The sequence below is a fragment of the Meles meles genome, chromosome 8 (genome assembly GCF_922984935.1).
Source record: "Meles meles chromosome 8, mMelMel3.1 paternal haplotype, whole genome shotgun sequence".
NCBI classification, from domain to species: Eukaryota; Metazoa; Chordata; class Mammalia; order Carnivora; family Mustelidae; genus Meles; species Meles meles.
In genome coordinates this window covers 64,511,444-64,535,701 of record NC_060073.1, presented here as the reverse complement: position 1 = coordinate 64,535,701, position 24,258 = coordinate 64,511,444, and the positions used below count along the sequence as shown (strand labels likewise).

At 40.2% G+C, this 24,258-nt stretch overlaps 1 long non-coding RNA gene across 3 annotated transcripts in view; it reads left to right on the top strand.

Moving 5' to 3' along the window:
* The first annotated feature begins 59 nt into the window (after positions 1 to 59).
* LOC123948894 overlaps positions 60 to 24,258 on the top strand; it is a 46,905-nt gene continuing 22,706 nt past the window's right edge. For all 3 annotated transcript variants that reach the window (XR_006819998.1, XR_006819997.1, XR_006819999.1), the window contains exon 1: positions 60 to 186. This is a non-coding gene — a long non-coding RNA (uncharacterized LOC123948894). The remainder of the gene's footprint in view (positions 187 to 24,258) is intronic.

Here is a 24,258-nt window from a genome sequence, read left to right as displayed (position 1 = left end):
CGAGGGACGGCGCGCGCCGAGGCCATTGCGCATGTGCGCGGGGACCCGTGAGCCCTTGCGAGCGGCTCTACCAGGGCTCCCAGGACGCCGGCCCCCGCACCTAACGGAAAGGTTCGCGTCCGCTGCGACTTTACACTTGCTTTGAAGGGAAGACCTTGAATGTTTTTCTTCCCTGCTCTTAAAACGGTAAAACTGTCCGGCTGGGAACACTCCTAGAGATAATCTCATCCAACCGCCTCGTTTTTATTAATGGGGCGACTGAGAAGATGGGAGGTGACAAAGGTGGGGCGCAGAAGCCAGGGGTGGTGAAAGGGAGTAGACTTTGGAGTCAAACGAAGCCGTGGGTAGACTTTGGAGTTGAGCGAACCGGGGTTTGACTTGTGTGAACAAGGGCATGCAGCTGAGTTTCCTTGTGCTTAGTTTTCTTCACCTGCCTCATACAGTTGTGGGTCGTACGCCCCACCTCATCGATTTGTTTTAAAAAGCATGAAAATACTAGCACAGAGAGCCACTCTCGTAAAAAGCGTTCAGTAAGTGTTAGCTCTAAGTCTGATGATGCTGGAGTCCGTGGCTTTTGCCACCGCAGCCCCACTCCCCAGCAGCTCGCCTATCTGGGGCTGCCCACTGTGGAGGGGCTGGGAGAGAATGTCAGGGATTCCTCAGACCTTGCAGCCAGCCTGCTTTTGTGCTAATGCCAAAGGTGTCGGGGTTTAGTGTTGGGGTGTGGGGAGGGCTCAAATGCCTCAGTCCTCTTCCACCTCTGTTTTGCCTCCACCAGACTGTGTTGACCAAGAGTTCACATTTCTTAGGGCTGGAGAGAAGGGAGAGAGAACAAAAATGAGGGGAATCATTAGCCCAAGCTTCAAGCGATAGAGCATTTGGCAGGTGTTCTTGTTGATTCTTTTCAGTTTTCCTCCCCAATCTTAATTGTCCTTTCATAACTAATGAAAGTTCTCTTTATAACTCCACATTTTTTGTGGTGCCAATAGACATTCTCTGAATTAAAAAATAAATACTTGTACAAAACTCACAAACTACGTACAGAAGTGAAGCCCTTTTTGCTGTATTGGTGCCTGACCAGAAATTTAGAGTAAATTAAAACTACGTTTTAGTCACTGCTGTCTAAAGAGGTTGCTTTTAAATCAATCCGGTGAGTGTAACCCTTTCATTTTTCCCCTTTGCTAAAAGTTACTTGAAAATTAATGTGAATATATTTCATTTACTGCTCTGCTGATAATTCACTTTAACAAGAGCTATATAGAAAACAGTCTTTTGGACTTTAATTAGAAATTTTATTTTATTTTACTTTTTTAGAGTATGATTAGAGATTTTAATATATATTGTCATTAAAAGACTGGACAGGGGCACCTGGGAGGCTCAGTGAGTTAAAGCCTCTGCCTTCAGCTCAGGTCATGATCCCAGGGTCCTGGGATCGAGCCCCGCATCGGGATCTCTGCTCAGCAGGGAGCCTGCTTCTCTCTCTCTCTCTCTGCCTGCCTCCCTGCCTACTTGTGATCTCTATCTGTCAAATAAATAAATAAAATCTTTAAAAAAAAAAAAGACTGGACATTTTTCCCATTAGAGAACAAGAGCAGAATATACCCAGTTACTTTTTTTTTTAAGATTTTATTTATTTATTTGACAGAGAGAGATTGCAAGTAGGCAGAGAGAGAGAGAAAGAGAGAGAGGAGGAAGCAGGCTCCCTGCTGAGCAGAGAGCCCAATGCGGGGCTCGATCCCAGGACCCTGGGATCATGACCTGAGCCGAAGGCAGAGGCTTTAACCCACTGAGCCACCCAGGCGCCCCTATACCCAGTTACTTTTAATTAATATGTCACATCACATAAATCAATCTCTATTTTTAGAAATAAGAAATCACTAATTAATCTCCTAATTCCTTCAGCAAAAATGTTTGTTGATACGCGTGACAGACAGAGCTGCATTTTGCAAACCCAGATCTCAAAATTCCAGTTCTCAAAACCAGTGTCTTCATGAGAAAGAAAGACTTTTTTTTTTAAGATTTTATTTATTTGACAGACAGAGATCACAAGTAGGCAGAGAGGCAGGCAGAGAAAGAGAGGAGGCTCCCCGCAGAAGAGAGAGCCAGATGTGGGGCTCAATCCCAGGACCCTGGGATCATGACCTGAGCCGAAGGCAGAGGCTTTAACCCACTGAGCCATGCAGGCGCCCCGAAAGAAAGACTCTTACACAGGTTGAGAAGATAAGAGTCTGGCTTCCCCTGCAACTTTGGTCCAATTTTAACCACTTTGCTTCTAGGCATTACAGAGGTATTCTGGCCAGGGAAAAAAACAAACTTAATTTAGAGTGACCAAATAATTACTAAGGGAAAATTCTTCTTTACAGAGGAAATTCAGTTGATAAAGGCAGAAAAATGATGGATTTAGAAAATCACTAATTTGCAACCCCCAATGAATTTTAATAAATAATTAATGGATATAAAAATGTGGAAGACTGATGGTAAATTTATAAGCCTACCGATCAACCAATTTTAACATCACCCAAAGTGGAGCAGCTATACATTATATGCCTCAAGTACAGAGCAACACTCACACAGTATTTTGCCTAAGGAAAAATAAAGAAGCTAAATCTAATCATTTATTTTTTTGAAAAAGATTTTATTTGAGAGAGAGCACGAGTAGGGGAGGGGCAGAGGGAGAATCAGACTCCCCACTGAGCAGGGAGTCATACATGCGGTTGGATCCCAGGAATCTGGGATCATGACCTATGCCAAAGGCAGATGCTAAAGCAACTAAGCCACCCAAGTACCCCTCTAATCAAACATTTAAACGTAACTATTAGTTTATAGGAAATGCAGGGAATAGAGGAACAAGCTAAATGACACCATATAAAAGCAACCAGCCAAATTCAGAACGTGGGACATTCTACAGAACAAATGACTTGGCTTTTCCAACAAATCAATGACTCTGTCAGCTAGGAGGGCCTAGAAGGTAGGACACTCAATAGCACTGAGCACACCTAGTGTCCAGATCTTGGTTTCTTTTTTGTTTGTTTTTAATTTAATTCAGTCTTTTCAGTGTTCCAAGATTCATTGTTTATGCACCACACCCAGTACTCCATGCAATAGTTGCCCTCCTTAATACCTACCGCCAGGCTCACCCAACCCCTATTCCTCTCCCTTCCAAAACCCTCAGTTTGTTTTTCAGAGTCCACAGTCTCTCATGCTTCGTCTCCCCCTCCAATTTCCCCCATTCACTTTTCCTTTCCTTCTCCTAATGTCCTCCATGTTATTCCGAATGCTCCAGAAGTAAGTGAAACCATATGATAATTGACTTTCTCTGCTTGACTTATTTCACTCAACATATGCTCCTCCAGTCCTGTCCATGTTGATACAAAAGCTGGGTATTCATCCTTTCTGATGGAGGCATAATACTCCATTGTATATATGGACCATGTCTTCTTTATCCATTCATCTGTTGAAGGGCATCTTGGCTCTTTCCACAGTTTGGTGATTGTGGCCATTGCTGCTATGAACATCAGGGTACATATGGCCCTTCTTTTAACTACATCTGTGTCTTTGGGGTAAATACCCAGTAGTGCAATTGCAGGGTCATAGAGTAGCTCTATTTTTAATTTCTTAAGGAATCTCCACACTGTTTTCCAAAGTGACTGCACCAACTTGCATTCCCACCGATAGTGTAAGAAGGTTCCCCTCTCTCCACATCCTATCCAACACTTGTTTCCTGTCTTGTTAATTTTGGCATTCTAACTGGTGGAAGGTGGTATCTCAATATGGTTTTCATTTGAATCTCCCTGATGGCTAATGATGATGAACATTTTTTCATGTGTCTGTTAGCCGTTTGTATGTCTTCTTTGGACAAGTGTCTGCTCATGTCTTCTGCCCATTTTTTGACATAATTATCTGTTTTTTGGGTATTGAGTTTGAGGAGTTCTTTATAGATCTTGGATATCAACCCTTTGTAGTGTCATTTGCGAATATCTTCTCCATTCTGTGGGTTACCTCTTTGTTTTGTTGACTGTTACCTTTGCTGTGCAGAAGCTTTTTATCTTGATGAAGTCCCAAAAGTTCATTTTCACTTTTGTTTCCTTTGCCTTTGGAAACATGTCTTGAAAGAAGTTGCTGTGGCTGATGTCGAAGAGGTTACTGCCTATGTTCTCCTCTAGGATTTTGATAGATTTCCTGCTTCACGTTGAGGTCTTTTATCCATTTTGAGTTTATCTTTGTGTATGGTGTAAGAGAATGGTCGAGTTTCATTCTTCTATACATAGCTGTCCAATTTTCCTAGCACCTTTAAGATCTTGGTTTCTAATTACATTCTTTAATAAAGGGAACCAGGGCTCCATGGAGAAAGGGCTGATTCAAGGACTAGGGCAGGAAACAGAGAATAAGCCTGGAACGTCTTGCAATGCCAGGAAGTAAAGTCCTAAAATTTAAAAAATGATAATAATAAAAGATGGAGGTATGCCAAAGGGACACAGGAGACAACTGAAAACTGGCCAAAACTAGACAATTTGAACAAGATAGAGTAGCATTGGATTTTTACTCAAAATATAAAGTAAATATCCTCGAAGCCATACTTCTATACATAAATAATTGAATTGAATAAGGAGGCTGAGCACAGCTCTTTGTTAAGTGTGGACTATGCATATTGATCTCTTTCAAAGAAAGAGTTTGGTAGTGGGAAGATGAGAGAGAAATTTTGCAGTGGAGAATCCTGACAAACACTACCTTAGCTAGATGGTAAGTTAGTAATAACAGTGATGTCATGTTGACAGTGTGTATACCCTCAATAGGGTGTAATGTTAAAGGCACTTCTGTGGTTTTTCCTTTCCAAAACGCATAGCCCCAATATAATCATGAGAAAAACATCAGAGAAATCCCAACTTAAGGACATTCTACAAAATATTGTTACTGATACTCCTCAAAATTGCCAAAGTCATAAAAGAGAAGTCTGAGACACTTATAGCCAAGAGGAGCCTAAGGAGATATGATGACTAAATGTAATGTAGTGTCTTGTGGTACCTGGCTGGCTCAGTTGGAGAAGCATGTGACTCTTGATCTAGGGGTTGTAAGTTAAGAGATTACTTAAATAAGTGCACTTAAAAAATAATAAATGTAGTGTCTTGGATGGGATCTTTGGACAGCTAGAGGACCTTAGATAAAAATTAGAGAAATCTGAATAAAATAGTAACATACTAATATTGGTTCATTAATTATGACACGTTTCATAGTAATGTAAGATGTTAATAGGGAAAACTGTGGGTCATGTAGGAACTCCCTGAACTATGCTTGCAACTTTTCAGTAAATCTGTAACTTTTAAAAGATTTTATTTGTTTATTTGAGAGATAGAGAGAGAGAGAGAGAGCACGAGAGTAGTGGGGAGGGACAGAGGCAGAGGAAGAAGCAGACTTCCTGCTGAGCAGGAAGCCCAGTGCAGGGCTCCATCCCAGGACCCTGGGATCATGACCTGAGCCAAAGGCAGACGCTTAATTGACTGAGCCTGCCAGGTCCTCCTATATTTGGATATTAATCTATAAGTAAAATAAAAAATTTACTAACAATAATATCACATACATAGAATAGGAGTTGCTGTTATTTTTTAATTTAATTTAATTTTTTTTACTTAAATTGAAACACCAGTAAACACCAGATTTCAGTAAAGCCTGAGTTGGCACTGGTGATTCTAGCAATGACAATGATGTAGGAAAGACGTAAGGGTTTGAAGCCAAGAGCTAAGAAAGAATTCTTGAGATGTCTTTGGTGCAAAACCGTGATTTTATTAAAGCATGGGGACAGGACCCGTGGGCAGAAAGAGCAGCACCGGGGTCATGAGGAGTAGCCCGTTATATATATACTTTCAAGTTGGGAGGGGGTTAGGGATAGTGTAAGTCTCTAAGGAATTTTGGAAGCAAGGTTTCCAGAACCTTGAGGGGGCTAGCTATTGTTGAAAAGATCATTTATGACCTTGAGGGGTCATTATGAACCTTGAGGGGGCTAGCTATTGTTGAAAAGATCATTTATGACCGTCTAATAAAACATTAGTCATGAAACCCTTCAGATGTATATCGGTGGGCCATATGCTTGAGGGATGATTGCCAACACTTATCTTTGTGGGGGTGAGTTAGAGAGAAAGGAAATTTCCAAAGGAATTTTTATATGTTAAAGTAGATTTACAGGATCCTGGGCAGGGGTGGTGGGGGAAGGTTAGGCTAGGATTATCTTTTGCCCTTAACAAAGTATTAACATTGAGGCATTTGAGTCCCTAGAGGAATGTCACTCTGCCTGTTTCAAGGACTTGTCAATGGGCTGTAGGTAGTAAGGAAATTTAATAATTTTTCTTCTGCCTTTGTTTCCCACATCAACAAGAAGTGGTGAAAATCACAACCATTTAGGAAGAAAACCATCAGCACAGGACCTCTGTAGCAGTGGGGTAGGCACCTGTGGGCACCAGCAACTGCTGAGTGCTTTGGGCAGCTATCACAAGCCTTTCTATGTGGAATGTAAGGAATAGTGCAGAGAACCATAGGGGAAGGGAGAGAAAACTGAATGGGAAGAAATCAGAGAGGGAGACAAGCCATGAGAGATTCTGGACTCTGGAGAAACGAACAGGGTTACAGAAGGGAGAGAGGTGGGAGGATGGAGTAACAGGGTGATGGGTATTAAGAAGGGCATGTGTTGTGATAAACAGTGAGTGTTATATGCAACTAATGAATTGTTGAACACTACATCAAAAACTAATGATGTACTGTATGTTGGCTAATGGAACATAATTAAAAAAGAAGAAGAAGAAGCCTATCTGCCCTTTAAGCCCCAACAGAACAGAGAGGTTTCTACTGAGAGGTAGAGCTAGAGCAGGCAGGAAGAAAATGGTGGTGAAGACAACTATTTTGCAAGTATACTTGGGGGTTCACAAAACCATTTAGGAAAAAATAAGGAAGTTTGGCTTTCTTGTAGAATGAATGGAAGCAGAGCCAAAAAATTACTGTTTCGCATATTATTTCATTCTTTTAGTATGAAGGATGCTGTTGCCTAAAAATCAGGAGGTCTACAGCGCAAGAGGATTTATTACTAAGGTATCTATGAACCTCTTTAAAATCTGTTAAATATAAAATGTAAAATATAAAAATACATAAAATATGCACACACATACCCCAAGTGTAATTTAATGACCTGAGTCAAAGAGTGTATTTTTTTAAATATAAAGGTGAAAACTAAGTTAATACACAGGTGCCAGAAATCCCTTTCATTATACCTAATCTGTTAGAAATATAAACCTCAACCAACTGGTTTTTCAGCTTCCTTTTGTCTTTAGTGATGGGAGTGGTGGTTTGAACATATGCCTAAATTTCTGCTTTTGAATTTAACTGGACAAACCTGATTCTTATCAGGATTATCAACTCTTTGAATTCTAGTTATGTAGTACTTCTTTCTGAATTTCACTCCACCTAACTTCCTATTTACTGTTCCCTTTTTGGGGCTCAACTGGCTCTTTCATCTTTACTCAGCTTCTCTTACAGTGTGTATTATGACTGGCTCTTATATGTTTAAAAAAAAAAGCGAGATTTGCATTTTTTTAGTAAGATAATTCATCCTTTATCTCTAACTGTGAACAAAATCCAACTGAATCAATCAAGACAGACCTTAACCCCAGAACAAGACTTGTTCAATGAAGATTATAGACAGAATGACTAATAGGCTTTTATCACCATGGAGTCTCCATACCTCCAACAAGTATTTATTGAGAGTTAAGCGCCAGCTGGTACACTAGGCACTGTAACGTAGCAATGAATAAATACTATCCATTAACTCTTGGTGCTTAAGCTATTGAGAAAGACAGGATGATATAAAAAATGTTTAAACATTATGCATATTAAGATACGGGAGTATGAGCTGTCATCCCCAACACTGTGGTTTTTAAACTTTTAGGTGGGGAAGTCATAGACTCCTTGCATTTGATCGATATCATAGACCCTTGCTCCAGAAAACAAACATACCCCCCAAATCTTGCCAATAATTTCAAGTTGTTCCTGGGCCATTTGAAGACTTTCCATGAACTCTGGGTTTAGAATCCCTATCCTAAATGATAAACACCAAAATTAGATGAAACCAGAAGAAGCAGAAATCCCAAGGCATATGAAGGTGCTGAGGAGTAAGAGCAGCAAGAATGAAAAATAAGTTTCCACAGCTTTATGTTATATGTTATCTCTAGCTAACATACTTAATGTTTCCTGGAACAATCCACTGTGGAGGATTCAGTGCCCAAACAAGTGAACCTTGCCCTCCTACACAAGAACACTTTGAGAAACTCCCAACTCCTTCACCTTTGCTCGAGTGCAACATGATGGGTGGAAAGAGGCTTTACAAATGAAAACTAAGCAGGGTAAAGGGGATGAACAGTTACTGAGGTTTCGTGTGTTTGTGCTATTTTATATAGTTATAAAGAATGTCAAGGAAGCCTTTTCTAAAAAGTGATACTTGAGAAAATTGTAAAAGTAGGGGAGCAAACCATGTGGTTTCCTGGGAGAGCCTTTCAGACAAAAGGAGCAGCAAAAGGAAGAATACCAGAGGGCAGGGCAGAGTAAGGCTGGAGAATGGAGGGGGAGGGGGGAAATGGGGTCAGAGACAGAATTGCACTATGTGTGTCAGGTCCCCAGGCTAGGTGTAAAAGGATCAGGCATGAGGGATAAGCAGTGTGAGGGGACCAGACTCTGACAGGATCATAGAATGAATGCTGTTAGTAATGGGAAAACTGCTGAGTGAAACCCAGTAGGAGATGTTTTGCACTGCTATACCCACAACAGCATAAATGCCGAAGTAAAGGCGTGGTTAGCCATATAGGATAATGTAGAGAGGCTTACCAAGGCTTGCCTTACCAAGGTAAGTGTCCAGGTGTGTAAATGTGGACACCCCCTTTCTTTGTGTGTGAGGGGGGCGGGGAGAGGGTGAAGTCAGGAAACAGAAATAACAATGGGGAAAATACGCAGGGAAGTGGGTGGAAAACAGAAGGCTAGGATATCTTTAGTAAGAAGAGGTCAGAAATAGGGGAAAGGAAAAGGATCAGGAAAGAAGGGAAGGGAATAAGGAGCCAATACTTATCAAATGCCCACAATTTGCCAAGGTCTTTACATACATATTTTAACTTGGTTTTAGAGCAACAATATGAGATGGATGTCACTGTCCCCATCTTATAGATAAGAAAATTTCAGGCCCAGAAATTTAGTTGGCAAGGTGTCATACTGCTAGTAAATAGAGGGGCAAGTTTATTATTTTATCTTCAGTTTTACTATTTTCTTATGTTGCTGTATTGATTAACTCCTAATATTATATTTGGATAAACAAATTGATGTTACAGTTAGGAAGACAACAGAAGTGCAAAGTGGCAGGCAGGGTTAGAATTTTGTTTATTGGGTTCTCCTAACTCTTGGATTACAAACCTGGCCTTACAGAAAAATGCCACAAGATGGCAGCATCTTACTTGTTGATTTGGGGACCACTTACGTTCCATAGACAACTGTTTCCGTATAAAAATATTGAATAAAATGTAATATATCAGTTATAACCCATATTAAGAAACTGACCCATCTTGCCCAGAAATACTTGTCAAGAAATAGAGTTAAAGCCCCTAAGTTCACAGAAATACATCTGTTCATAAGCATTAGGATCTTACATTTGCCTCCAGGTAAGCCTGGATAAAAGAAATGATTTCCAATGCTGTGTGGGAGTTATGGGCAATAGTAGAATGTAGTGGTCGTTTCCATTTGGGACATCAGAGAGATATGTGTTAAAATTCTAGCTTTGACACTTAGCTACATGGTATTGAGCAAATAAAAATCTTTCTGAATTTCTTTCTTTCTTTCCTTCTTTCTTTCTTTTTTTTTTTTTTTAAAGATTTAATTTATTTGACAGAGATCTCAAATAGGTGGAGAGGTAGACAGAGAGAAGAGGAAGCAGGCTCCCCACTGAGCAGAGAGCCTGACTCGGGGCTCAACCCCAGGACCCTGGGATCATGACCTAAGTGGAAGGCAGAGGCTTTAACCCATTGAGCCACCCAGGTGCCCCTGAACTTATTTCTTCATCTGTAAAATTTCTACCCCTTAGGTTTATTGTAAATATTAAATATCTCACAAAAACCTCTTGGTGAATGCTTGACATTTACCACTTAATACATAGTATCCATTCATGAAATTGATGTGACTTGAAGTTGGGCTCTTGAGCAAATGGCTAAGAAAGAATTCTTGAGACATTTTTGGTGCAAAAAGGTGGTTTTATTATAGCACAGGGATAGGACCTGTGGGCAGAAAGAGCTGTAAATGTAAGTGTGAGGGATGACTGATTATATATTTTAAGTTTTTTTTTTTTAAGATTTTATTTATTTATTTGACGGACAGAGATCACAAGTAGGCAGAAAGGCAAACAGAGAGAGAAGAGAAAGCAGGCTCCCCGCTGAGCAGAGAGCCTGATGCGGGTCTTGGTCCCAAGACCCTGAGATCATGACCTGAGCCGAAGGAAGAGGCTTTAACCCACAGAGCCATCCAGGTGCCCCTATATTTTAAGTTTTGTAGAGAGAGAAGAGGTGGAGATGATGTAGGTTTCTAAGGAATTTTTGTATGCCGAAAGCAGGGTCTTACAGGACCTTGAAAATGTAGCTATTGTCAAGGTAAGGTTACTTTTAGGCTTTAATGAAATATAAACATTAAGGCATTAAGGCAGCCATGAACTCCTTGAGAAATGTCACATTCTTCATGTCTCAGGTATCAGTGGGCTGCATGCTGTAAGGAGATTTAATTTAAACTACATTTTTCTTGCCTTTGTTCTCTTCATCATTTCCCCCTGCTGAAACATTTGATCCTTAAATCTTTAAGGTTGCTGAGGATGGAAGGTTTTATCTTCTGTAACTTCTTCCTCCTCAATAGAGTTGTCCCTACTTATGAGTCAACATTGGTCAGTTAGAGATATAAGAGTTACAGAGGTAGGCAAATCTAAGGTAGACAACATCTGTGAATCTCCTTGAGTAGAAAGGATCATCTGTCGATGTGCAGTTATTGTAGTGGTGGAGTCTTGGCACCAAGCAAAAAAAATCATTGAAGAACACAGCATATTGGAATTAAAACGGCTGCAAGAATGAGAGACCTTTAATAGTTGACCATAGTCTTCCGCCAAGCCAGGAACCTAACCAGCCATATCATTATGAAGCCCAATTTGAGTATTCATATCTTTTAGTAGCCCTGTGACATTTTTATGATAATCTGGGATGTAGACACAGCATTCTGTTTTGATAATGGCACATGTACCTTCTTGTACTGCTGTTAGAACATCTGAAGCTATTCTCTTTTATAGAACTGCTTTGTGCATTTGTGTGACTTCAGTATTGAGTAAAGAGATGCTGGTTTGTGAATCATTGAGTGCATTTATGGTGTATTTATTAAGGGCTTCCACATGCCAAATGATGCTTTCTAACCCTATGGACAGAACAAAAATGGATGCTAAATGATTATACCGATGAAAGACAGATGGTGCCCATCTTTGTTTTAAATTAGGAAGATTAGCTGGGGTAGTGATAGTAGTGCACTCATGAATCTAGGCAAAACCTAAGTCTCAATGACCTGTCCACTCTGGAGGAAGCAAGGGTCATAGATTAGTTCCACATAACCAGTGGTTCTGTTGGAGGTAGCCATCTGATTTTAGGTCGCCCTGTGCAATCAGTAGCAAATCAGTGAGTAGCCTTGAGTACAGGGGTCTGAGTACCTGTTTCTCATGATAACCATCCCAGAGGTCGTGTGCTGTTTGCCTGGGTATCATGTGTATGATTTCTTTGTTCCCAGCATAAAAGTGCCTTTTGACTGATCTGTCCAGGGGTGGGTGTGAGCCATAAATATGTATCCCAAATGTGATATATATCCTCCTCATATAAACGATAAGTAGGGTTTCAGAACTTAGGCACTCGTTATTGGGCATCAATTTATGGGTTTATAAAGTCAATTAATATTTTAATAGTTTGAGGGTATGAAAAAGTCTGATTATGTCCTGGTAAATCCATGTCATATTGCTCATATTGCCAAGGAGAAACATTCTGTTTAGTGATAGATTTAGCGCAAAACAGGATTAATTATATATTATTTCTGAAATATAAGTATATAGAGTGCCAATCAGTACCTGGTAAAGGGGAAACCCACCAGGGTAACCCAGATGTACTTGATATGGGCAAAATTCCACATATCAAGCAAGCTGTTTGATTTTGAAGATCAGCGTAATGTGCCCATTGTAAGAAGGAATTGTCAATTAAGATAGGTGAACAGAGAACAAAAAGAAAATATACAGCCTTTGTTGTCATTTGAAGAGGAGTTTGAGATCTTCTACAGGTTCATAGGAGTAAGAAGGCACTTTGGTTTGGTCATGGGTTTCCTGTGAAGGAGGTACAGGTTTTATTCTAGATATATGAGTCGAGGAAGAATGCCCTTCTAATTTTACTGCAGTGGAAGTACATAATACGACCTGATATGGACCTTTCCATTTTGGATTTAAGTTCCCCACTGTATTTGATTTCTATTTTTTAAAAATAAACCATGTTTCCAGGACTTACATGGGGTAGACTCTCAGTTATAGTTGAGTCAGGTTTGGGGAGCATGTGATCAGTGTATTTATTAAGTTACTTATGAATTAAATCAGACTCAAGTGAATAATTTAATAGAGCATTATAATCTTCATCTAATAATAGATCCAGTGTAAGAAATGGCTTTCCGTCTAATAACGGAAAAGGGCTGGATCTTAGAGGTTGTTTTGGAGCAGTTCTCATTCTGAGAAGTCCTTCTGGTGAGAAAGTAACCCAATTACCTGGGTCTCTAGACTAAGTTTAGTAAGGTATCATTTTAAGATATGATTAGCTTTTTATGCCTTTCCAGAGGATTGTGGATGCCAGGCTGAATGTAGAAAATATTTAATTTTAAACCTACGCTATTTTTTTTTAAACCTATGCTATTTGTTGAATTATTTGTACAGTAAAAGAAGAGCCATTGTCACTTAAAGGAATTGTGGAAGGCCAAACCTGGGAATAATTTCTCATGACAGAACTTTGGTTACTTCCATGGCTTTTTCCATTTTACAAGGAAGGGCCTCGATTCATCCAGTGAAAGTATCAACCAATACTAGTAGGAATTTATAGACTTTGCAAGGAGGCATCTGTGTGAAATCAAGCTGCCAGTCCTCTTCTGTATATGTTCCACACCTTAGGACTCGTTTTAGAAGTGGAGGAGGGCAGACTGCACCTTCCGGATTTACTTATGCACAAATTACAGGATTGGCAGATCTATTTTATTGTAGCTGTTGAATTTACTCCATCAAATGTATTAAATTAAATATATATAAGTAAATATTTTAATTAAATATTCTAAGGCATTTTTACCCAAATGAGTAGCCTGGCGTAAACCCTGTATTACCTTCCATTGGTTAATTTGGAGTATAAAGATTTTTCTCTTGTCACCATTAACAAGCTAGTCCTGTTTATTTTTAAAATATCCTCATTCCTAGGCTATGTGAATTTCTTGGTCTGAATAGAGTGGAGTTATGGACTTTATTGGAATTAAGACTGCTGTAAGACTTAATATTTGTTTATTCTGTGCTTCCTGCTTGGCTGCACAGTCTACCAGATTATTTCCTTTAGATTCTCAAGTCATGTCCTTTTGATGTCCTCTGAGGTGGATTACAGCCACCTCCATAGGTAGGTGTACTGCCTCAAAGAGAATAATTATTTCAGGCCAATATTTGATTAGGGAATTGTGGCTTGATTATAATCTCTTTTCTTTCCAAATTGCCCTGTGGGCATGTAGTACCAGGAAAGCATATTTGGAGTCAGTATAGATATTAATTTTTGAGACTTTTACCAATTGAAGAGCACAGGTCAATGCTATTAATTCAGCCTTTTGAGCAGAAGTATTTATTGGAAGGGCTTTTGCCTCATTAGTCTTAATGAAATTAACTCTAGCATAGCTGGCTTTTCTTTTTTGCTTATTCATGAAGCTGCTGCCATCAGTAAACCAGTTGTTATTTGCATTTTCAATAGGGGAATATTTTATTTTATTTTTATTTATTTAATTTTTTTAGAGAGGGAGAGAGAAAGTGGAGGGCAAAGGGAGAGGGAAAATCTTAAGCAGACTCCATACCCATCGTGGAGCCCAACTTGGGGCTTGATCTCACAACCCTGAGATCATGACCTGAGCCAAAATCAAAAGTTAGACACTTAAGTGACAGAGCCACCCAGGTGCCCTAATAGGGGAATCTTTTAAATCTGGTCTGCTAAGATAAACAAGGTCAATAATTTCTGAGCAGTTATGTTTTAATGTAGATGTATCATGGTCAAGTCCAGGCATAAGGGTAGCTGGGTTTGAAGCTTGACAGGTTTAAGTATTATTTCAAGTGTATCTAAAAGTATAGCCTGGTATCTAGTAAGTCAGCCTCCCATCATCCATTGGTGGTCTTTAGTCTCTAAGGCAGTTTGAACTTGATGTGGAGTCATCACTGTTAAGGATTGTCCCATAGTAAGTTTTGAAGCCTCTTCTACCAGGAAGGCTATGGCAGCCTCTGCTTGAAGACAAGCCAGCCATCCTTGAGTTACATTATCAAGTGACTTTGAAAAACAGCCCACTGGCCTTGTTTCATTTCCGAACTTTTGGGTAAGAATTCCCAAAGCTTTTCCCTGTTTTTCTGCTACATATAAAGTGAAAGGTTTTTTCTAAATTTGGTAAAGCCAAAGCCACGGCTGATGAAAGTTTAGTTTTTAATGTTTGAAAACCTGTCTGCTGGACTTTAGTCCAGAGCAAAGTTTCTTCATAAGGGCTTTTGATTGAGACACATAATGACTTGACTAAGAGCCCAAATCCAGGAATCCATAGGCGGCAAAAGCCTGCCACACTTAGGGAAATATGAAGTTGTTTCTTTGTAGCTGGAGGCCCAAGATCTAATATACCTTTTTCCTGTCAGTAGACAGCGTATGGTGTCCTGGTGTTAGTTCCTATCCTAAATATTGTAGTTGTTGTCTAGATACTTGTGCTTTTTTAGGAGACATAGGATACCTTCTGTCTGCCAAGAAATTAAGTAAAGTTGTAGAATTACTATCAGACATTTCTTTTGTGGGACTGCAGATTAAAATGTCATCTGCATATCAAATTATAGTCCCTTAAGGCAAGGATATATCACAGAGGTCTTTGCTAAGTTAAGCCCTAAACAACTAAGAACTGTCTCTAAGTCCCTGCGACAAGACCGTCCAGGTTATTGGGGCAGCCTGTGGGCTTGAAGGTGAGACCCATTCAAAAGCAAATAGTGGCTGTGTTTCCTCACTTGGAGGGAAGCAGAAGGAGGCATCCTTGAAATCAAGTACTGTAAACCAGGTGGCATCCCCAGGGGCCTGAGTGAGAAAGTGTATGGATTTGGCACTATGGGATGAATAAGCACCACTGCCTCATTTGTAGCTCTTAAATCTTGTACCATCTGATATTCTCCATTTGGCTTTTTTAATGGTAAAATTGGAGTATTATAAGGTTATTGACAAGGCTTTAAAATACCATGTTGGGGTGTCTGGGTGGCTCAGTTGGTTAAACGTCTGTCTTTAGCTCAGGTCATGTTCCCAGGGTCCTGGGATCGAGCCCTGTGTCAGGCTTCCTCTACCATTCCCTCCTGCTCATGTTCTCTCAAATAAATAAAATCTTTAAAAAACAAATGAAATAAAATACCATGTTTGAGAAAGTTGTCAGTAAGTGTTTGTAACCCAGTCTTTGCCTCAGGTTGTTTGTTTGTTTGTTTTTTAAATTTTATTTATTTATTTGACAGAGAGCACAAACAGAGGGAGTGGCAGGCAGAGGAAGAGGGAGAAGCAGGTTCCCTGCTGAGCAGAGAGCCTGATGTGGGGCTTGATCCCAGGACCCTGGGATCATGACCTGAGCTGAAAGCAGATGCTTAACCCACTGAGCCACCCAGGCACCCCTGCCTCAGGTTTTAAGTATTGTCTTTTATGGGTATAGTGCCCATGTTCTTTAAGGTTACTTTAACTGGCTGGGCTTTAAGAACCTGACCTGGGACATCACAATCCTAGACCTGTGAATTTACTTTCTTCCAGATATTAGAAGGGATATGAGAGTAAGGTTTTAATTCCTAAGATGTTAAAGAGAACAAGCTGTCCTCTTTAAAGAACAAACCTGCTTCCTAGTTTATACATTAAGTCTCATCCAGGCAATGGAGTAGGACAGGATGGAAGGACTAGAAAACTTGAGTAACCAATTTACTTTTATATTTACAAGTTAAAGGCGTTGTCTGATGGCACATTTTGTTTCTCCTTTCTATGCCAACAATTGTATGCTAGAAAGACAAGTAGAACTGGCATGCTGACTAAGAACAGAGTAAATGTCTCCAGTATCAGTAAGAAAATTAATAAACTTACCTTCTACATCCAGGGTAACCCAGGGCGCAGCCATCTTTCTTTTTCTTTTTTTTTTTAATTTAAATTCAGTTAATTAACGTGTAGCATATTATTAGTTTCAGAGGTAGAGTTAAGGGATTCATCAGTCTTATATAATACTCAGTGCTTATTACATCACGTGCCCTCCTTAATGTCCATCCCCCTGCCCACCTCCCCTCTAGCAATCCTCAATTTATTTCCTGTGATTAAGAGTCTCTTAAGGGGCACCTGGGTGGCTCAGTGGGTTAAGCCTTTGCCTTGGGCTCAGGTCATGATCCCAGGGTCCTGAGATTGAGCCCAGCATCAGGCTTTCTGCTCCGCAGGGAGCCTGCTTCCTCCCCTCTCTCTCTCTGCCTGCCTGTCTGCCTACCTGTGATCTCTGTCAAATAAATAAATTTTTTAAAAAATCTTAAAAAAAAAAGAAGGAAATCCTATTATTTGTGACAACATGGATGAACTTGGAGAGCATTATAAGTGAAATAAGCCAGTGTCAGAAGGACAAATATTCTGATTCCCCTTTTATGAGGTATCTAAACTAATCAAATGATTGGAAGCAGAGAACAGAATGTCGGTTGCCAGGGGCTGGGGAACAGGGGCTGGGGGCAGAGGGAAATAGGGAATTGTTGTTCAATGGGTGTCAAATTTCAATTATGCTAGACGAATAAATTCTAGAGATCTTTTGTACAACATAGTATATATAGTTAATAGCACAGTATTGTGCATTTAAAAATGTAGAGGATAGATCTCATGTTAACACACACACAGAAATGGGACACCAACTTTTAGAGGTGATGGATATGTTTATTACCATGATTGTGGTGATAATGTCTTCATTGTATGCATATGTCCAAACTCATCAAATTGTATGCACTAAATATGTAAATAATTACATCTCAATAAAAAAATTTTTTTTTCTGCTCTCTGGAGCCTCAATCCCAGAAATTCTGATTTAGGTGGTCTGGAGTGAGGCATGGTCATTAGAAGTTTAAAAAACTCTCTAGATGATTCCAGTATGCAGCCAGGGTAAAGAAATACTTACCTAGACCAACATCCTCACTGTACAGATGGGAAAGAGAGGCCCTGAGGAAGGAAGTGACTTGTCTGGTAAAATGAGATGAAGAACTCCAACCAAGTTCTCCTGACTTCAACATGGGTTCTCTCCAGCACATAACACCACCTCAGACTCACTTCCTGTGCTTCCATACAAACACTGCTGCAGAATGTCCCTGAACACACCAGGTTCACCCCTGTGTTAAATCCACAGCAATACAAGCTGCCATTGGAGTGCTTATGTGCCAAACACCGAGCAAGCCAAATTATATGTTATCTCTAATCCATATAGCAAGCTTTCAAGGAAGGCATGAGTGTCCTCATTGGAAGAGGAGGAGGCTGACGTTCAGAGACTTGAAGAAACTAGTTGAAGTTGTGACTAGTGAAGAGAAGCCAGGGTTTGATAAATGTCCACTGGATGCCAACAAATCTCTTTCACTACACTCACTGCAACCTGTTCCCACCCCACCTTACCTTCCTGGGTAATTTCTCCACCAAGAACCAGCTCTTGTTTTACTCCCTCTGCAAAAGCTTTTCCACCCCAGACCACAGAGTTATTTTTATTGATTTAACTTTCCCAACACTCTAATCACCCATATTAGCTATTTGGCAGAGCCTATCTCACATGGTAATTTATTGTGTCATGTGTATGACCTGTTTCCTTCTCCATGAGGCTGAGCCGGAGAGGGATCTACCTGTGTTTCTGCACTGGTCCTGTAGCTGTGTCAAGATACAATGATTGCAGGGCTCCTGGCTGACTCAGTCGGTAGAGCATGCAACTCTGGATTTTGGGGTTGTGAGTTTGAGCCCCACATTGGGTGAAGAGATTACTTAAAATCTTAAGAACAAAAAAGACACAGTGATTGTGATGTCATTAATATTTAGTCTTTTGTGAGTCTCCACTGGGAGTATCTGCAGAAGGGGAACACCCATAGGCCCAAGAGGAGTCGAAAATTTGAACTAAGAATGGAGATTTTCTCAGGCTTGAATTTGTAGAAACATTTACAAGTAAGTCTCTAGGTGTCAGTAGAAAGCCAAGTTTTAAGAGTGTGAGAGTAGAATGAAATCAAAATCTCAGGCTATAAGGAGTTTTTCTCTCTGTAACCATCAGGCTAAAGCTAGAATTCCCTCTCCAACGTAACAACACTGTAGCAACATTCCTCTCAGCCCAGGGGTCGGTAATGAAGAAGCCTATTCGGTGTTCGGACAGCTTTATTGGAATGCTGGCTTATTGGTTTTATGCCAAACTCTGCCTCCTGGTAGCTTCTACCTACTGTCCCAGGAGATTAAATGGCAACAGCCATGTGTTGCACCTGGGCCTGGGCGTGTGGAAGGGCTGTTATAGCCGAGGCAGGTCTTCCACAAAGGTCCACCCTCAGAGCATCAGGGAAGGAGACAAGTGAGCAAGAGAGCACCTCTGGAAGGGTGCTGTCCTCTCAGACCCAGGGATGGAGAGGGTGACTCTAGCAGAGTCCAAAGACCTGGGGAGTCAGAAAATCCCCTTTTCACTCTGTTCTTCCCTAGGTCTCCAATAGCCTGGTCTTTGCTTAGTCAAACCCACTCTCTTCAAAAAATAGAGGTTACCACTATACTTTCTGGTCCCAGCTGTATCTAAGCCAGCAGGAAGCTAAGGCTTAGATAGTTTAAGTAACTTTACTAAACAACTACAACTTGTAAGTGGTGGACCTGGAGTATGGATGCAGAGCCCCCAACAACAAAACTGCCACACTGTGGACCCACATGGGAATCCCTAGGACAGCTGAAGCAACATCATGGTCCCTTCATGTTGCAGGTCTGAAATGAACACTGTTTTTTTATTTTTTAGGTACTCCTTATGCCCAATGTGGGGTTCAAACTCACAGCCACATGATCAAGAGTCACATGCTCTAAGAATGGAGCCAGCCAAGTGCCACTGAATACTGTTTTATGTTTTTATTTTTTAAGATTTATTTATTTATTTATTTAATGAAAGAGGAGAAAGCATATACAAGCAGGGGATAGGGACAGAAGGAGAGGGAGAGAGGAAACTCTCAAGCAGAATGACTGAGCACACCCAACCCCGGGCTCAATCTCACAACCCTGAGATCATAACCCAAGCTGAAATCAAGAGTTAGACACTTAACTGACTGAGCCACCCAGGTGCCCCCAAACACTGTTTTAAATTAAGTTTTCTTTTTAAGCTTTCAAACCTAGGCCCCTCATTTTCTCTGTTGTATTTTTAAAATGTAAGTTTACAAAGTGACTGCTTTATTGTTGTTTCCTATAGAAGTCAAATTTCATGTCAATACTTTTCCATTATAAACTTGGATGCATGACAAAGCATATCGAAAATCAATAGCAGTAATTTAGGTATTCATCGGTTTTTCCTCTAGAATTAGTTCTTTGATTATACTTATTTTAATTGATAAGTTGTTGCGATAATATCAAAGAAAATTTTCAAGAAAATAAAGATTACCCCAAATCTCATATCCTAATACAACTACTTCCATTCTAATTCATATCCATGTGTATATGTGTATTTCAGTTGTAAATCCTTAATAAATGTAGGCTATAATTGTAATTTCAGATGTTTTATATTTTGATTTTTTTTTCACTCAAACTTATTTAAGGATTATTCATGCATGTTTCTATGAAGCTTTCCTAATGGTCCCATTTAATTGCTGTCTAATGGTCTGCCAAATTTCATTCTATATTAAGGCCTTTAGAAATGAAGTTCAGGGATTACTGACAAGAAATGCTCTTTCTCCCTTTAATTCATTATTTAAGCAATCCACTGAAGCATGGCTTTAGCTTTTTTTGTTGTATCCATTCAATGTGTTATAACAGGGGACAGGGAAATATTTTCGTAGTCAGTAGGACATTTTCTTCTTGGTTTTAGACGTTTTTGGTCAAAATCAGATTTGCAATATTGGTATCACAGGATAATGGCCATGAGTTTAATTGGTGTTTGTTTCTTCTCAAGTTCTTCATGTCCTGATTCATGCCCCTGCTGACTGGAGCCCTCATTTGAAAGTTCTGAAAGCCTAATTAAGCTTCCGTGAGTCAGTTAACTCTTCAGGACTTTGCTTTGTGGAACAGGTTGTTCTTGGAAACTGCTTCTTGTTCTTTCCGTGCCTGCTATTTCTGGCAGCAAGCCAAACGATGAAGACCACTACTTGTTCATTTAGTTTTGGTTTGTGTGTGAGTGTATGCATGTGTGTGCAGGTGCACAAGTGTGATCTTAATTGTATCTTCCTGCAATCCCTTTTCTCTTCTTCAGCTTAAATGTTGTCAGAAGAGGGACACTGGGATGTGATCAAAGGTAGAGTTTTTTCCAGCCTATACTGTAAGGCCCTGATTACTGCTAAGGTTTCTGTTTGGCCATGTTCCCAGACCCAGGATGGACAGAGGAGCGACCATAAGCCACTCTTCTGATGGTCTCCAGTGGTCTACAAGTCCTGCTGAGGGGTTGGACAATTCTAGTTATGCTTCCTGAGGATCAGTTTTCTCCTGATGTTAGGTAAGAGTTTAGATAGAAGAGAAGATAAAACACAAGATATGCTCATGAAACGAGCCTCATCAAAATATAAAAAATATTAAGAAATTGCCAACAAATGATAAAATGATAAAATGCAGAATTCTTTTCTGGGTTGATTCATGCTGAACACTCCAGCCAGATGGAACTTCAGTAGGTTGTTGATATTTATGGATTTAACATTCAAGGTTGATTGTCCCTGGGTAAAAAGCACTCATGTGTCATTTTGCCGAGATCCAAATTTGCATCCTATGCACTTGGATATGTACATGAAGAAGCAGTCATTTAGTTGGTATGCAGGCCTAGCTGATAGTCCATCTTCCATATCACATGTTGGCTTTGTATCTAATATTCAGTATTATGTATGCATTTTGTGAGGGAAGATGTATGATATAGTGGTTTATGACTATTTGGGGATTCTCAAAGTTTGCTATATCACTCAAATCTGTCAAGGTCCATCATTTTATAATTATAGTGTTATTTCCTATGTCTGTGTCTGGTTTTTTACTTACAGTCTGCCTGTCCTTCCCCTGTGGATAACTATTAAAATTAGGTCTAACAAATGCACTGCCTCTCTCAATGAAGTGTTTCCTGATTATTTTCCACTAGCATAATCTCTCCCTCCTTTGATCTTAGAATTTTATTTGTACTCTTAAATGTTATATGACCTTATATAATAATGATCTGTGTACTTCATTGTACTTAGACCTCTGAGACCATATTATCTTCAGGGCACGTCTAAGTCTTAACTAGTCTGAGAAGGCTTCCCCCAGCAAGTGCCCCACTTCCATAAAGCCCAGGACATTGCCCTCCTCATGACAAAGGCCAATAGATAAAGGCTATTTGTTATAACCTTTCTGTTGTAGCAAAGCAAACTTGTGGATGACAGTTTTTGCTAGATGTTGCTAGTACTTTTTTTTTTTTTAAAGATTTTATTTATTTATCTGACAGACAGAGATCACAAGTAGGCAGAGAGGCAGGCAGAGAGAGAGAGGAGGAAGCAGGCTCCCCACGGAGCAGAAAGCCCGATGTGGGGCTTGATCCCAGGACCCTGGGATCATGACCTGAGCTGAAGGCAGAGGCTTTAACCCACTGAGCCACCCAGGTGCCCCAAGATGTTGCTAGTACTTTTGATAGTGACTTAATAAATTAAATCAGATTGCTGTGTTCTTTCAATAACCTAACCTAGGGTAATATGTGAACTCAACAGCTGCTCTAATATTAATGTTTAATATCCTTTTCATCTTCTAATTTGACAATTCTCTACCTGGTTCTGCTCTACCTTTCTCAAATCTAATCATTATTCATGCCTTTACAGTGCCCTCCTTTTCATTCCCTTTCTCATTACATCATGTTGAAATCTCAGAAAAATAGAACACATACTCTAAAGATCCAAATCCAAATGAAGAGTTGATTTAAATAGTCTTTCTTCTATTCAGTTTACCAATTTAGCATCTGTGTCTTAGCGCAAATTCTCTAGATTATAGCGCTTGGGGTCAATATTAAAGTGCTGATTCTTTTGTGTGTGTGTGAGGGGGGATAGGTACAAGCTCAGGAATGTAACAGTGAAAAAAGCCAAGCAGTGCAGTATGATGTGTTAACGTGCTGGCACTCTCTCAACAAGCCATGATAGAGATAGCAGGTGACTTCGGTAGATTCCTTGAGCCATAGAGGTTCTCTATTATGGCCATAGGGAGGAATTTCAACCTTGAAATAGTCTGTAGAAGGGGAAAATGAGAAAATTGTATCTGTCTACCTCACTTCCATCTCTCATTTCCCATTTGTCAAGCCCCACAGGAAGCTAACTCTCCTGTACTTCTGTGTGACTTTTTTTTTTTTTTAAAGATTTTATTTATTTATTTGACAGAGAGAGATCACAAGTAGGCAGAGAGGCAGGCAGAGAGAGTGAGAGGGAAGCAGGCTCCCCGCTGAGCAGAGAGCCCGATGCGGGACTGGATCCCAGGACCCCGAGACCATGACCCGAGCTGAAGGCAGCGGCCTAAACTACTGAGCCACCCAAGCGCCCCCCTTTTTTTTTTTTTTAAGATTTTTATTTATTCATTTGAAAGAAAGAGAGAAATCACAGAGGGAGAGGGAGAAGAAGACTCCCTGCTGAGTAGGGAGCCTGACACAGGACCCGATTCTAGGACCCTGAGATCATGACCTGAGCCAAAGTCAGACACTCAGCAGACTGAGCCACCCAGGTGCCCCTGCTGTGTGACTTCTGTGGTTCATTACCTGGCCCATTGACACCATCTGCAGAAGCAAGATTTCATGTCCTGTGGTATGGCATTTAGTCTTAACTGAGAGTGAGGAGAAACCAATATAGATGTGAGGGTGTGCAGGTCATGCAGGTCTGAGGCTTCCTCTCTGACTCCGGGGGACTCAGCAGAGGCAGTAGCCCAGCAGGTGAATGGTGCCTCTGGAAAGAAGGAAGTAGTCAAGGGGAATACTGTTTTGTGCCAGACACAGCCCACTTCTTCCTTCTCCCGTCTCTCAAAATGAGTCATTCTTTGTGCTTCCATTTTCAGCCTTCTTGTATTCTCATGCTCTACACTTAACTGTCTTCTATGCACTGATAATCACCAAGTTGATATTTGTAGCCCATGTCTTTCTGCTCCAGATCCATGTAGATGATGACTTGCCTGTCTCTACCTGGGTGTTCCACTCAGGACATCAAACTCAACAGTCCTAATATTGAGTTCATCCTTTATCCTCTCCTCCAACACCCCCCCCCCAAAAAAACACACCAAACCTGCTTTTCTTCCTATAACCCTGTCTTGGTAAATGCCACCAAACCAAGGACCTAGCAGTTCCTGGAAGGAAAGATTCCTTTCTTCCCTTCAGATTTCATATCTAGGGAGCTGTATTGATCTTTCCTCCTAAACATCTCTCAGACCCAGACCTCTTCTCTCTTTTCACTGCTGGTATTTTGTTGTTGTTGTTTTTCAGAATTGTAATTGCATCCTAAATGTTCCCTCTACCTTTGTCCTTGCCTCCTTCCAATCCATTTTCCAAATTAAACCTGCAGTTACAATTTTAACAGGCAAATCACCATAACCAAAAAGGGCTTAGAAAGTTCAATGGTAAAAGAAAATTCAATGGTAAAAGTACCTATTTACATAATTTATGGCATCAATGTAGAATATATGTATTGATCAGTGGTGTCAAGGAGAAAAAGCATATGATCATCTTAATAGAATGTTAAAAAATTTATAAAAATCCACACACATTTTTGATTAAAGAAAA